General features: G+C 45.5%; 1 protein-coding gene across 6 annotated transcripts in view; it reads right to left on the bottom strand.

The window, feature by feature from the left end:
• Window positions 1–10,203, bottom strand: part of LOXL3 (lysyl oxidase like 3) — a 98,904-nt gene extending 88,701 nt beyond the window's left edge. For 2 of the 6 annotated variants that reach the window (XM_075178382.1, XM_075178477.1), the window contains exon 1: window positions 9,935–10,203. The gene's annotated coding sequence lies outside the window, so the exon portion shown is untranslated. The remainder of the gene's footprint in view (window positions 1–9,934) is intronic. The other 4 variants (XM_075178455.1, XM_075178465.1, XM_075178475.1 and 1 more) reach the window with 4 other exon arrangements.
• Between the last annotated feature and the right edge of the window lie 5,445 nt (window positions 10,204–15,648).

Genomic DNA, 15,648 nt, shown 5'->3' with positions numbered 1-15,648 from the left:
TCATTTTATGACACTTTCCCCCTATTCTGCCCAATCATCTACTTTATTACACTGATTCTCCTAATTTTTAATTCAACATTGCTCACATTATCCTGTAGTCCTATTTAATTATCTCTCTGGTTGCACTGTCTCTTTGGCCCCGCTATATTCTTGGCCCCCTGTGTCCTTGGTTATCCTATCTCCCTGATCACCCTATCTTTCTGGTCCCTCTATCTCTCATGTCTACCTGACTTTCTGGTCTCCCTATCTTTCTGGATGATCTGTTTCCTTTGCTCACACTACCTGGTCGCCCAAGCTATGTGGTTCCCCTATTTCTATTATTGCCCCATTCTACTCTCTAGTAACCTTGTCACTCTTGACCACTTATCTTTCTGATTTCCCTATCTCTCTAGTGCTCCTATCTCATCTCAGTGCCTTCTACTATCTCAGTTCCACACCCAATCTCTCTGGTCACCCTGTCTCTCTGGTCATCCTATCTCTCTGGTCACCCTATCTCTCTGGTCACCCTGTCTTTCTGGTCACCCTATCTATCTCTCTGGTCATCCAATCTCTCTGGTCATCCTGTCTCTCTGGTCATCCTGTCTCTCTGGTCACCCTATCTCTCTGGTCACCCTATCTCTCTGGTCCCTCTATCTCTCTGGTCACCCTATCTCTCTGGTCACTCTGTCTCTCTGGTCACCTTGTCTCTCTGGTCATTCTGTCTCTCTGGTCATCCTGTCTCTCTGGTCACCTTGTCTCTCTGGTCATCCTGTCTCTCTGGTCACCTTGTCTCTCTGGTCATCCTTTCTCTCAGGTCACCCTATCTCTCTGGTCACATTGTCTCTCTGGTCACCCTGTCTCTCTGGTCACCCTATCTCTCTGGTCACCCTATCTCTCTGGTCACCCTGTCTCTCTGGTCATCCTGTCTCTCTGGTCACCCTATCTCTCTGGTCCCTCTATCTCTCATGTCTACCTGACTTTCTGGTCTCCCTATCTTTCTGGATGATCTGTTTCCTTTGCTCACACTACCTGGTCGCCCAATCTATGTGGTTCCCCTATTTCTATTATTGCCCCATTCTACTCTCTAGTAACCTTGTCACTCTTGACCACTTATCTTTCTGATTTCCCTATCTCTCTAGTGCTCCTATCTCATCTCAGTGCCTTCTACTATCTCAGTTCCACACCCAATCTCTCTGGTCACCATGTCTCTCTGGTCATCCTATCTCTCTGGTCACCCTATCTCTCTGGTCACCCTGTCTTTCTGGTCACCCTATCTATCTCTCTGGTCATCCAATCTCTCTGGTCATCCTGTCTCTCTGGTCATCCTGTCTCTCTGGTCACCCTATCTCTCTGGTCACCCTATCTCTCTGGTCACCCTATCTCTCTGGTCACTCTGTCTCTCTGGTCACCTTGTCTCTCTGGTCATTCTGTCTCTCTGGTCATCCAGTCTCTCTGGTCATCCTGTCTCTCTGGTCACCTTGTCTCTCTGGTCATCCTGTCTCTCTGGTCACCTTGTCTCTCTGGTCATCCTTTCTCTCAGGTCACCCTATCTCTCTGGTCACATTGTCTCTCTGGTCACCCTGTCTCTCTGGTCACCCTATCTCTCTGGTCACCCTGTCTCTCTGGTCATCCTGTCTCTCTGGTCATCCTGTCTCTCAGGTCACCCTGTCTCTCTGCTCACACTAACTCAGTGCATTCTACTATCTCAGTTCCACACCCTATCTCTCTGGTCACTGTGTCACTCTGGCGCTCTCATCGTTTTGGTTTCCCAGTCTCTCTGATTATTCTCTGGTTCTCTTATCTCTATGCTCCCCCTACCTCACTGGTCGTCCTATATCAATTCTCACCCTATTTCTCTGGCCCAGTTATCTCTCTGGTCCCCATATCTATCGGATACCTCAGCTTCTCTGGTCACCCGATCTCTCAGGTTAATATATATAAATTTATCTTTTCCTCTCATCTCTCTGGTCCCCCATATCTCTGGTTAAAATATATCTCTTTCCCCTCTATCTCTTCGACCCCATGATCTCTCCGATCCCTCTGTCTCTCTGGTCACCCTGTCTCTCTGGTCACCTTGTCTCTCTGGTCACCCTATCTCTCTGGTCACCTTGTCTCTCTGGTAACCCTGTCTCTCTGGTCACCCAATCTCTCTGGTCACCCTGTCTCTCGGGTCACCCGATCTCTCTGGTTAATAGATATAAATTTCTCTTTCCCTTTTGTCTCTCTGGACCCCCGGAATATCTTTGGTTAAAATATATCTCTTACCCCTCTATCTCTTTGACCCCATGATCTCTCCGATCCCTCTGTTTTTCTGGTCACCCTGTCTCTCTGGTCACCTTGTCTCTCTGGTCATCCTATCTCTCTTCTTCACCCTGTCTCTCTGGTAACCCTATCTCTCTGGTCACCCTATCTTTCTGGTCACCCTGTCTCTCTGGTCAGCCTGTCTCTCTGGTCAGCCTGTCTCTCTGGTCAGCCTGTCTCTCTGGTCACCCTGTCTCTCTGGTCCCTCTATCTCTCATGTCTACCTGACTTTCTGGTCTCCCTATCTTTCTGGATGATCTGTTTCCTTTGCTCACACTACCTGTCTGGTCGCCCAAGCTATGTGGTTCCCCTATTTCTATTATTGCCCCATTCTACTCTCTAGTAACCTTGTCACTCTTGACCACTTATCTTTCTGATTTCCCTATCTCTCTAGTGCTCCTATCTCATCTCAGTGCCTTCTACTATCTCAGTTCCACACCCAATCTCTCTGGTCACCCTATCTCTTTGGTCATCCTGTCTCTCTGGTCACCCTATCTCTCTGGTCATCCAATCTCTCTGGTCACCCTGTCTTTCTGGTTACCCTATCTATCTCTCTGGTCATCCAATCTCTCTGGTCATCCTATCTCTCTGGTCACCCTATCTCTCTGGTCACCCTGTCTCTCTGGTCACCCTATCTCTCTGGTCACCCTGTCTCTCTGGTCATTATGTCTCTCTGGTCGTCCAGTCTCTCTGGTCATCCTATCTCTCTGGTCACCCTGTCTCTCTGGTCACCTTGTCTCTCTGGTCATCCTTTCTCTCAGGTCACCCTATCTCTCTGGTCACATTGTCTCTCTGGTCATCCTGTCTCTCTGGTCACCCTGTCTCTCTGGTCACATTGTCTCTCTGGTCACCCGATCTCTCAGGTTAATATATATAAATTTATCTTTTCCTCTCATCTCTCTGGTCCCCCATATCTCTGGTTAAAATATATCTCTTTCCCCTCTATCTCTTTGACCCCATGATCTCTCCAATCCCTCTTTTTTTCTGGTCACCCTGTCTCTCTGGTCACCTTGTCTCTCTGGTAACCCTGTCTCTCTGGTCACCCAATCTCTCTGGTCACCCTGTCTCTCTGGTCACCCGATCTTTCTGGTTAATATATATAAATTTCTCTTTCCCTCTCGTCTCTCTGGACCCCCGGAATATCTTTGGTTAAAATATATCTCTTACCCCTCTATCTCTTAGACCCCATGATCTCTCCGATCCCTCTGTTTTTCTGGTCACCCTGTCTCTCTGGTCACCTTGTCTCTCTGGTCATCCTATCTCTCTTCTTCACCCTGTCTCTCTGGTAACCTTATCTCTCTGGTCACCCTATCTCTCTGGTCACCCTGTCTCTCTGGTCACCCTGTCTCTCTGGTCACCCTGTCTCTCTGGTCACATTGTCTCTCTGGTCACCCTATCTCTCTGGTCACCCTATTTCTCTGGTCAGCCTGTCTCTCTGGTCAGCCTGTCTCTCTGGTCACCTTGTCTCTCTGGTAACCCTGTCTCTCTGGTCAGCCTGTCTCTCTGGTCACCCTGTCTCTCTGGTGACCCTGTCTCTCTGGTCACCCTGTCTCTCTGGTCACCCTGTCTCTCTGGTCACCCTGTCTCTCTGGTCACCCTATCTCTCTGGTCACCCTATCTCTCTGGTCACCCTATCTCTCTGGTCACCCTGTCTCTCTGGTCAGCCTGTCTCTCTGGTCACCCTGTCTCTCTGGTCACCCTGTCTCTCTGGTCTCCATGTCTCTCTGGTCTCCCTGTCTCTCTGGTCACCCTATCTCTCTGGTCACCCTATCTCTCTGGTCACCCTGTCTCTCTGGTCACCCTGTCTCTCTGGTCACCCTGTCTCTCTGGTCACCCTGTCTCTCTGGTCTCCATGTCTTTCTGGTCTCCCTGTCTCACTAGTCATCCTATCACTTTGGCCTGCCTCTTTCTTTGGCCATACTCTTTGGATCCTGTCCGCACCTCCGTCTCCTTCTTATAGTAGACTGTCCTCCCTTACAACAAACACTTATTGAGAATATGGATTAGGATTTCCTGCACATTTTTCCAGATGTTGACACATAGATGCCACAGAAATACTGCTTGTAAATCATATAACAAATGAGACAGTGATAGGGATCAATGAACCCTATGAAAATTCCTGTCTTCTAGAACACAAACCAAGTTGGTCCACAGGCCTCATCCTGGACAAACAACTATAACAACCTTGGTGTGAACAGGCCTTTAAATATCTCATTTGTCTACACACACAATAGCACCAAACAGCAGAATCAGGGACAGTTAGTATTTCATGAAACATTCTGTCCACCCTTCAATATCGTCATCATTATCATTTATTTATATAGCACCAGCAGATTCCGTAGCGCTTTCAATATCCTGACGTATCTACTGATTGGCCCATTTCATGTGCTCTGTGTGTATTGTTCCCATTGGCATTTACATAACACCAACATATTCCACAGCTCTGTACAATCTAAGAATTGTATTCAGGGTGGAATTGGTTACATCATTACCTGCAATATACTAGGCCGGTAACTCTATGGGACAACTTAGAAGTGAATTTTGATCTGCTTCACACAACACTTTTTGCTATAAACAAATGTGGGTTTCATGAATCAGGAGCTGTGAAACCCCTGGGTCACAGGGCACACAGACATTTACTGTACTTACCTGCTGCAAGATGGGCTGAGAACGCTTTACTCTGCAAGGGCCCCAGCTAAGAGATTTCTCAGTGGGTGGGGTCTGATGATGGAACTAGTGTCATCATACTCCTTGCCTCACCCACATAATGATGAAGCCCCGCCCATCTCAGTGAACGCTGAGTGGGCTGAGGCCTAATGATGGAATTAGTGTCATCATACTCCTTGCCCCACCCACACAATGATGAAGCCCTGCCCATCTCAGTGAAGTCTGAGTGGGTGGGGTCTGATGATGGAACTAGTGTCATCATACTCCTTGCCCCACCCACATAATGATGAAGCCCCGCCCATCTCAGTGAACGCTGAGTGGGCTGAGGCCTAATGATGGAATTAGTGTCATCATACTCCTTGCCCCACCCACACAATGATGAAGCCCCGCCCATCTCAGTGAAGTCTCAGTGGGTGGGGCCTGATGATGGGACTAGTGTCATCATACTCCTTGCACCACCCACATAATGATGAAGCCCCGCCCATCTCAGTGAAGTCTGAGTGGGTGGGGCCTGATGATGGAATTAGTGTTACCATTCTCCTTGCCCCACCCACACAATGATGAAGCCCTGCCCATCTCAGTGAAGTCTGAGTGGGTGGGGTCTGATGATGGAACTAGTGTCATCATACTCCTTGCCCCACCCACATAATGATGAAGCCCCGCCCATCTCAGTGAAGTCTGAGTGGATGGGGCCTAATGATGGAACTAGTGTCATCATTCTCCGTGCCCCACCCACTTGGCACAAATTGAATATATCAAGAAAGGTTTTAGGGCCGCACTCAGTGGCGGATCCAGGGGGGGGGGGGCGATCGGGGCGATCTCCCCCCCTAGCAGACACTTGCTGCCGACAGCTGCACAGTATGTGCAGGTCCGTCCAGCCGTGACAGGCAGGGACAGTGTGCTGCCCGGCTGCTCTGACTGTGTTTAAAACACAATCAGAGCAGCCGGGCAGCACACTGTCCCTGCCTGTCACGGCTGAACGGACCTGCACATACTGTGCAGCCGTCGGCCACAATCAGAGCAGCCGGGCAGAACACTGTCCCTGCCTGTCACGGCTGGACGGACCTGCACATACTGTGCAGCCGTCGGCAGCCTAAACTGTTAGAAAGGGGCGGGGCCTAAATCGCCCCCCTTAAATCGCCCCGGGTACAGTAGTTTTCTAGATCCGCCCCTGGCCGCACTAGACCCGGATTTGCCTCAGATGGTGCAAATATTTTTGTTTTTGTGAGTGGTGCTCTTCCAACTGATTGAGTACAGATTTACAAAAGGATTGGACTGGATAAATAGGCTCTGCTGTTCTCTAGTAAAATTACATACATTTCAATTATTGGTAAAAACACTTTTATTATTTTAAGTATTAAAACTGTTTAGTTGGAACAAAGTGTTTTCTCAGCCAAGTGACAAAGACAGAAAATATTTTACATCAAACCTTTAGTAGGAGCTGGTAATATTAATTACACAAAGTAGTTATTAGTGACTCTTATATATTAACCAATCTTACACTATTGTGTGTAGACCAAACGCTTATAAGTGCTTCTTAAAAATCTTTCATTAAATAAAGTATTATTTGAAAATGTGTCCTCATTAATTTCCATTCTGCTTATTGTTTGCTATTCAAAAGAATAGTTTTCTACAAAAATCCACAGTATATATCTGTTTCCATGGGTTTTAACGCGTTTTCTTTCAGTATTCACTTATAGCTACCAATCATTTTTATTCCGAATTATAACCATTACTTGTATCTGTCCATTTCATATATACTGGTTATTATACACTCTAATGTAAGACTTTGGTCTTATGTTATTTGCTCACATATAGCAGATGTATTTCATCAAGAAACCAAGGAAACTCAATACCTGCCCTGAGGGCTAAATAACTGAAAGACATCCGCACATCAGGTACCGGAAATGTTATACATAGAAGATAAATCTCACATGTCCAGTATGCAGCCAGACACCAAGAAATACAAATCTAAATTCATTCTTGTAAATGATATACAAATCAGAGCCCTTTCTAATACACAGATGATACAAAGTACAGAGTAGTATACAATGCAGAGTATACAAAGTATACATTAGTATAAAAAAATAAAGAACAGATTAGTATAAAATGTAGAGTATACAAATACCAGATTAATATACAAAGCAGAGAAAAATCTGCTAGCTAGTGAAGAAAAAATCAATACAGAACACACTTTCCATGTATCTGTATCACACTCATACAGTCACACTTTCCATGTATCTGTATCACACTCATACAGTCACACTTTCCATGTCTCTGTATCACACGCCTACAGTCACACTTTCCATGTCTCTGTATCACACTCATACAGTCACACTTTACATGTCTGTATCACACTCATACAGTCACACTTTCCAGGTCTTTGTATCACACTCATACAGTCACACTTTACATGTCTGTATCACACTCATACAGTCACACTTTCCATGTCTCTGTATCACTCATACATCACACTTTACATGTCTGTATCACACTCATACAGTCACACTTTCCAGGTCTTTGTATCACACGCCTACAGTCACACTTTCCATGTCTCTGTATCACACTCATACAGTCACACTTTACATGTTTGTATCACACTCATACAGTCACACTTTCCATGTCTCTGTATCACACTCATACAGTCACACTTTACATGTTTGTATCACACTCATACAGTCACACTTTCCATGTATCTGTATCACACTCATACATCACACTTTCAATGTCTCTGTATCACACTCATACAGTCACACTTTCCATGTCTCTGTATCACACTCATACATCACACTTTCCATGTCTCTGTATCACACTCATACATCACACTTTCCATGTCTCTGTATCACACTCATACAGTCACACTTTACATGTCTCTGTATCACACGCCTACAGTCACACTTTCCATGTCTCTGTATCACACTCATACATCACACTTTCCATGTCTCTGTATCACACTCATACAGTCACACTTTCCATGTCTCTGTATCACACGCCTACAGTCACACTTTCCATGTCTCTGTATCACTCATACATCACACTTTACATGTCTCTGTATCACACGCCTACAGTCACACTTTCCATGTCTTTGTATCACACGCATACAGTCACACTTTCCATGTCTCTGTATCACACTCATACAGTCACACTTTACATGTCTCTGTATCACACGCCTACAGTCACACTTTCCATGTCTTTGTATCACACGCCTACAGTCACACTTTCCATGTCTCTGTATCACTCATACATCACACTTTACATGTCTCTGTATCACACGCCTACAGTCACACTTTCCATGTCTTTGTATCACACGCCTACAGTCACACTTTCCATGTCTCTGTATCACACTCATACAGTCACACTTTCCATGTCTCTGTATCACACTCATACAGTCACACTTTCCATGTCTCTGTATCACTCATACATCACACTTTACATGTCTCTGTATCACACGCCTACAGTCACACTTTCCATGTCTTTGTATCACACGCATACAGTCACACTTTCCATGTCTCTGTATCACACGCATACAGTCACACTTTCCATGTCTCTGTATCACACTCATACAGTCACACTTTACATGTCTCTGTATCACACGCCTACAGTCACACTTTCCATGTCTTTGTATCACACGCCTACAGTCACACTTTCCATGTCTCTGTATCACTCATACATCACACTTTACATGTCTCTGTATCACACGCCTACAGTCACACTTTCCATGTCTTTGTATCACACGCCTACAGTCACACTTTCCATGTCTCTGTATCACACTCATACAGTCACACTTTCCATGTCTCTGTATCACACTCATACAGTCACACTTTCCATGTCTCTGTATCACACTCATACAGTCACACTTTCCATGTCTCTGTATCACACTCATACAGTCACACTTTCCATGTCTCTGTATCACACTCATACAGTCACACTTTCCATGTCTCTGGATCACACTCATACAGTCACACTTTCCATGTCTCTGTATCACACTCATACATCACACTTTTCATGTCTCTGTATCACACTCATACATCACACTTTCCATGTATCTGTATCACACTCATACAGTCACACTTTCCATGTCTCTGCATCACACTTTCCATGTCTTTGTATCACAATCATACATCACACTTTCCATGTATCTGTATCACACTCATACAGTCACACTTTCCATGTCTCTGTATCACACTCATAGTCACACTTTCCATGTATCTGTATCACACTCATACAGTCACACTTTCCATGTATCTGTATCACACTCATACATCACACTTTCCATGTCTCTGTATCACACTCATACATCACACTTTCCATGTCTCTGGATCACACTCATACAGTCACACTTTCCATGTCTCTGTATCACACTCATAGTCACACTTTCCATGTATCTGTATCACACTCATACATCACACTTTCCATGTCTCTGTATCACACTCATACATCACACTTTCCATGTCTCTGTATCACACTCATACAGTCACACTTTCCATGTCTCTGGATCACACTCATACAGTCACACTTTCCATGTCTCTGTATCACACGCCTACAGTCACACTTTCCATGTCTCTGTATCACACGCCTAGTCACACTTTCCATGTCTTTGTATCACACGCCTACAGTCACACTTTACATGTCTCTGTATCACACGCCTACAGTCACACTTTCCATGTCTCTGTATCACACTCATACAGTCACACTTTCCATGTCTCTGGATCACACTCATACAGTCACACTTTCCATGTCTCTGTATCACACTCATACATCACACTTTCCATGTCTCTGTATCACACTTTCCATGTCTCTGTATCTTACTCATATTGTGGAATCACACTCATACATTAACACTTTTCATTTCTCTGTATCACACTAATCTAGTACACACTTTCCAGATTGTGGTATCACACTCATAGTCTCTCTTTTCATATCTCTGTATCACACTTATACCCTCTATATTTCCCATATCTCTATTTTTAGGCTTAGTCTCACTAACCTTCAGTACTTGAGTAGTTTTTGTGTCTTTACTGCACAGTCTCTTCCTCCTTCTTGTGCCTCAGTGTACCCTGTATCCCCGTCTTCCTCAGTGGTTTTACTTCTTCCTGTCGTCCTCCTCTCTCTATATCTCTCTCCTCCCTGAGACTGCAGCACTCCTCTCCTCAGTCTGTCTCTTTAAGTTCTGTGTATGTCTCTCTGTTCATACTTTTCCCTTCCCGTCCCGCAGGATTTCAGGCAAACAAGGAATGAGAGAGAGGGGGGCTGAGTCCAGACTGCCACATACACACGTACACACACCTAACCAAACACACACCTATAGAGACATCCAGCATCTGTACCGTCTGTTACATTAAATTTATCTCTGTAACCTGAGGTGCCCTGATGCTGTCCTTTCATGTCTGTATATCACATTCCACAGCAAAGTATCTGAGACATTTCATAGTTTACATTGCATAGGAATTCTGCACAACTGAGTGCTACAAATTCATGTCAAACACCAAAATGTGTAACTACCAGGAATATCGCCGGAGTTAACCTCGGCTTTCCTCTGCCTATGTATGGAGGAGCTTATATAACAAGCATGTATACATGTTCTGTTATCGCCATCACAGGACAGCAATGTGACCGGGTCCAGTGTTCCATTTTGGAATGTGTTCCGTTGCCGGGACTGTTAATACCTGGTGTGGAGGAATTACCAGTGCTAGGTGTCACATGTGTAAAACTATGAGTAGTTTGTGTGACCTCCTCAGGAGTAATGTCCTTGTTAAGTTTGGATCTCTGTGCGATGATGAGTTTGTGGATAGAACAGAAGTTACGGTACTCTTCGATCTTAGTTTCTAGTTGCTTTAAAGAGGAAACAGCAAGTTGTAGAGGTTAGCGTAGAATGAAAAAATGTTGCAATCTTTTTGGGGGTCATACATAAGCCATTTGTGAAATTCTTTGATGGAGAAGATTCTGTGATGGGTGTGTTTGGTGCAGAGATTGGCCACCAGTGGGGAATCCACTTTGTCCTTACTGTCGTAGAATTTCTTTTGGAGCCAGCAGAGAGCTTTTGCAACTTTAGCTGACAAAATCTGGTTGAGTTGGCCCCTGAGAGTAAGGCTGGGTACACACTATACAAAATTTCTCCCAATGCAATATCCTTAACGATTTTACAAACGATTTAAAAAAAAAAAAGTCCAATCAGTATGCCGATTCATGTGTAGAGACTAAACACATTTTACACAATGTGCTCTTCATCTGTCATAACCATTGGCTGAAAAGAAAGTGACTCTGCACACTCCATGGAGATCTATGGACACTGGCGGCCCTGAGTGCATACACACTGCAGAACTGGAACAGCATCATTCCATCGTTGAACAACATTTTTAGTCCAGTTTAAAAATCAAATGAAATAATACGATGTGCTTTGGACCGATATTCTTCCTAATGCGATATCGGGCTGAACGCTCATTTATCATTTGATTGGCCCGATAATTAGTAGAAAACACTGTACAGTCATGGCCAAAGGTTTTGAGAATGACACATATTATTTTTCACAAAGTCTGCTGCCTCAGTTTTTATGATGGCAATTTGCATATACTCCAGAATGTCATGAAGAGTCAAAGTCCCTCTTTGCCCTGACAATGAACTTTATCCCAAAAACAACATTTCCACTGTATTTCAGCCCTGCCACAAAAGGACCAGCTGACATCAGGTCAGTGATTCTCTCATTAACACAGGTGACAGTGTTGACGAGGACAATGCTGGAGATCCCTCTGTCATGCTGATTGAGGTAGAATAACAGACTGGAAGCTTTAAAACGAGGGTGGTGCCTGAAATCATTGTTCTTCCTCTGTTAACCATGGTTACCTGCAAGGAAATACGTGCAGTCATCATTGCTTTGCACAAGGGCTTCACAGGCAAGGATATTGCTGCTAGTAAGATTGCACCTAAATCAACCATTTATCGGATCATCAAGAACTTCAAGGAGAGAGGTTCAATAGTTGTTAAGAAGGCTTCAGGGCACCAAAGAACGTCCAGCAAGTGTCAGGACCGTCTCCTAAAGTTGATTCAGCTGTAGGATCGGGGCACCACCAGTGCAGAGCTTGCTCAGGAATGGCAGCAGGCATGTGTGAGTGCATCTGCACGCACAGTGAGGCAAAGACTTTTGGAGGATGGCCTGGTGTCAAGAAGGCCAGCAGAGAAGCAACTTCTCTCCAGGAAAAACATCAGCGACAGACTTATATTCCTCAAAAGGTACAGGGATTGGACTGCTGAGGACTGGGGTAAAGTCATCTTCTGTCGGATACTTACCTCCGATCGCGGCCGCTGCTCCGTGCTTCCGGCCAGGGACAGCTGCAATCATGTGATCTGGAGGCGGGGAATTTGAATCTCCCCTCCTATTTCTTCCTCGCTCTGACACACTAGCTGTGTCAGAGCAACGAGTTACTCCTCGGCGTCTGGCTTCCCTCCGTGTACTTGTGCTGCAATTGCTGTTTCCCCTGTGCATGACCTCTGCTTTGCTGACTATTTTCCTGCTTGCTCCTTCGTGTATCTGACCCGGCTGAACCTGTGTACCGACCCGGCTTTCCTAGACCTCTTTGCGGCTTGCTCCTAGGTGCATTCTCCGATGCTTCCGGGATTCCATCCGGTGACTCTCCCACCTGTGGCTGACTCAGCATGTCCGAACCGGAACCTCGCTGACCCGTTAGGACTTCTGCTTCATTGCTGCTATTTCAGATAACAGTCCCGTCCAGCCCTTCCACCTCTGAGTCTGTCCGCTGGATCTTCCGCCTCCTGTTCTCATCTATTACATCATGGGGCCGGCGGTCCTTCGGCAGCCAAATCTATCCCGCCTTGCTGCGGTTCTTGGTGAAGACCGGCAGGTCCGTTAGACTCCGCGCCCTGGGAAGGCCAGTGTCAACACTGACTAATAGGCGTCGGGAGACGTAACAACTCGCTCTGATCCCACACACACCAGGATGGACAGATCCGGCAGCCCTTCTGCCAGAGAACTTCTGGAGCATTTGGCCGCACGGGTGGAGGAGGAAGAGATAAATTATACCCAGTTGCTACAATTCCTTCAGAGTATGTCTGCTCGTCTGGATACCTTTCAGAATACACTCTCTGCTCAGGCGGCCACAACACCTCCACCGCTCTCACCTTCGCAGCCTTCCTCTTCCCAGAGTAGTTCTGTGGCTGCTGCACCTATGACCTCTCAGCTTCGGTTTCCAAACCCACCCAAGATTGACGGGGATCCCAAAGCTTTCCGCGAGTTTTTAAACCAATGTGCCATTCAGTTTGAATTGCAACCTGGCAACTTCCCTACTGAAAAAACCAAAGTGGCTTACATAATTTCCTTACGCCCCTTATGGGAGCACGATGACTCCAGTTTATATAATTGTGCCATCTTTCTCGAGACCTTCATGCGTATTTTCGATGAGCCTGGATGCGTATCCATCGCGGCCTCAGGTATTCTACGCCTTCGCCAGGGTACTCTTTCTCTAGCTCAATATGCTCTACAGTTCCGTACCCTGGCTGCTGAATTCTGTTGGAACAACGAGGCCCATGTGGCCACTTTCTGGCAAGGTCTATCTGAGCGGATCAAGGATGAACTAGAAGGCTGAGAACTTCCCTCCTCACTGGACGCATTGATTTCGTTATGTAAGCAGATTGACATGCGTTTTCAGGAACGTTCTCAGGAGAAAGAGATGTCCCGCCATTCGGGATTTCGTCTGGCACCCCACTTTTAGAGTCCCATGGTACCCATTGAGGAACCCATGCAAGTGGGTAGAGCTCATTTCTCTCAGGAGGAGAGGGAGAGACGCTTCAAAAATCATTTGGCCCTGTACTGCGGGGAACCTGGACAACTCCTAAGTAACTGCTCTAAACGGCCGGGAAATGACAGGGCCTAACCAACTCCGGAGAGAACAGGTTAGGTGTCTTCGCTTCCACTCAATCTGACTCCAGCTTTTCTATTCAAGCTCTCCTAAACTATGCTGACTGTGAAGATACGAGGTTCCCAAATCACTCGGACACGGTATTAGGGGAAAAATAGAAGGATGATTTATTCTGCAGAACAGGATTAAATACAGCACGGCCCCGTAACAATAGCAGGTCCAACAAATGAGGAAATCAGTTCAAATAAATCCAGTGAGATATGTTCCACAGCACATCTCTGGCAGAGCATCACCTCTTGGCTAAAAGTTAGTCACACACGTCCAGCTCCCAGAGTAGCCAGGGTAGGTGGACAATAGGGAGCAAACAGAAATAACAATGATAGCTTAATTCACTCAACTCTTGAGTGTTCCCTGTCGAGGGGGAATTTAACCCCTGAAGTACTGTTCCAAGGAGATGTTATAGTTACATAACTGATACTTTTTGATGACAACATGGCTAAAAAGTCAGAGTTCAGGTATCACATCAGACAGTGTGTGGTATAGATCACACAGATCAGACAGTGTGTGGTATAGATCACAGAGATCAGACAGTGTGTGGTATAGATCACACAGATCAGACAGTGTGTGGTATAGATCACACAGATCAGACAGTGTGTGGTATAGATCACAGAGATCAGACAGTGTGTGGTATAGATCACACAGAGATCAGACAGTGTGTGGTATAGATCAGACAGTGTGTGGTATAGATCACGGAGATCAGACAGTGTGCGGTATAGATCACACAGATCAGACAGTGTGTGGTATAGATCACACAGAGATCAGACAGTGTTGTATAGATCACACAGAGATCAGACAGTGTGTGGTATAGATCACACACACAGATCAGACAGTGTGTGGTATAGATCACACAGAGATCAGACAGTGTGTGGTATAGATCACAGAGATCAGACAGTGTGTGGTATAGATCACACAGATCAGACAGTGTGTGGTATAGATCACACAGAGATCAGACAGTGTGTGGTATAGATCACACAGAGATCAGACAGTGTGTGGTATAGATCACAGAGATCAGACAGTGTGTGGTATAGATCACAGAGATCAGACAGTGTGTGGTATAGATCACACACAGATCAGACAGTGTGTGGTATAGATCACAGAGATCAGACAGTGTGTGGTATAGATCACAGAGATCAGACAGTGTGTGGTATAGATCACACACAGATCAGACAGTGTGTGGTATAGATCACAGAGATCAGACAGTGTGTGGTATAGATCACACAGATCAGACAGTGTGTGGTATAGATCACACAGAGATCAGACAGTGTGTGGTATAGATCACACAGAGATCAGACAGTGTGTGGTATAGATCACAGAGATCAGACAGTGTGTGGTATAGATCACACAGATCAGACAGTGTGTGGTATAGATCACACAGATCAGACAGTGTGTGGTATAGATCACACAGATCAGACAGTGTGTGGTATAGATCACACAGAGATCAGACAGTGTGTGGTATAGATCACACAGAGATCAGACAGTGTGTGGTATAGATCACAGAGATCAGACAGTGTGTGGTATAGATCACAGAGATCAGACAGTGTGTGGTATAGATCACACACAGATCAGACAGTGTGTGGTATAGATCACAGAGATCAGACAGTGTGTGGTATAGATCACACAGAGATCAGACAGTGTGTGGTATAGATCACAGAGATCAGACAGTGTGTGGTATAGATCACACAGATCAGACAGTGTGTGGTATAGATCACACAGATCAGACAGTGTGTGGTATAGATCACACAGATCAGACAGTGTGTGGTATAGATCAGAC

Source organism: Mixophyes fleayi, chromosome 1, assembly GCF_038048845.1.
Source record: "Mixophyes fleayi isolate aMixFle1 chromosome 1, aMixFle1.hap1, whole genome shotgun sequence".
Lineage (NCBI taxonomy): Eukaryota > Metazoa > Chordata > Amphibia > Anura > Limnodynastidae > Mixophyes > Mixophyes fleayi.
The sequence above is the reverse complement of the archived record's forward strand: the minus strand, read 5'-3'. Positions and strand labels throughout refer to the sequence as shown.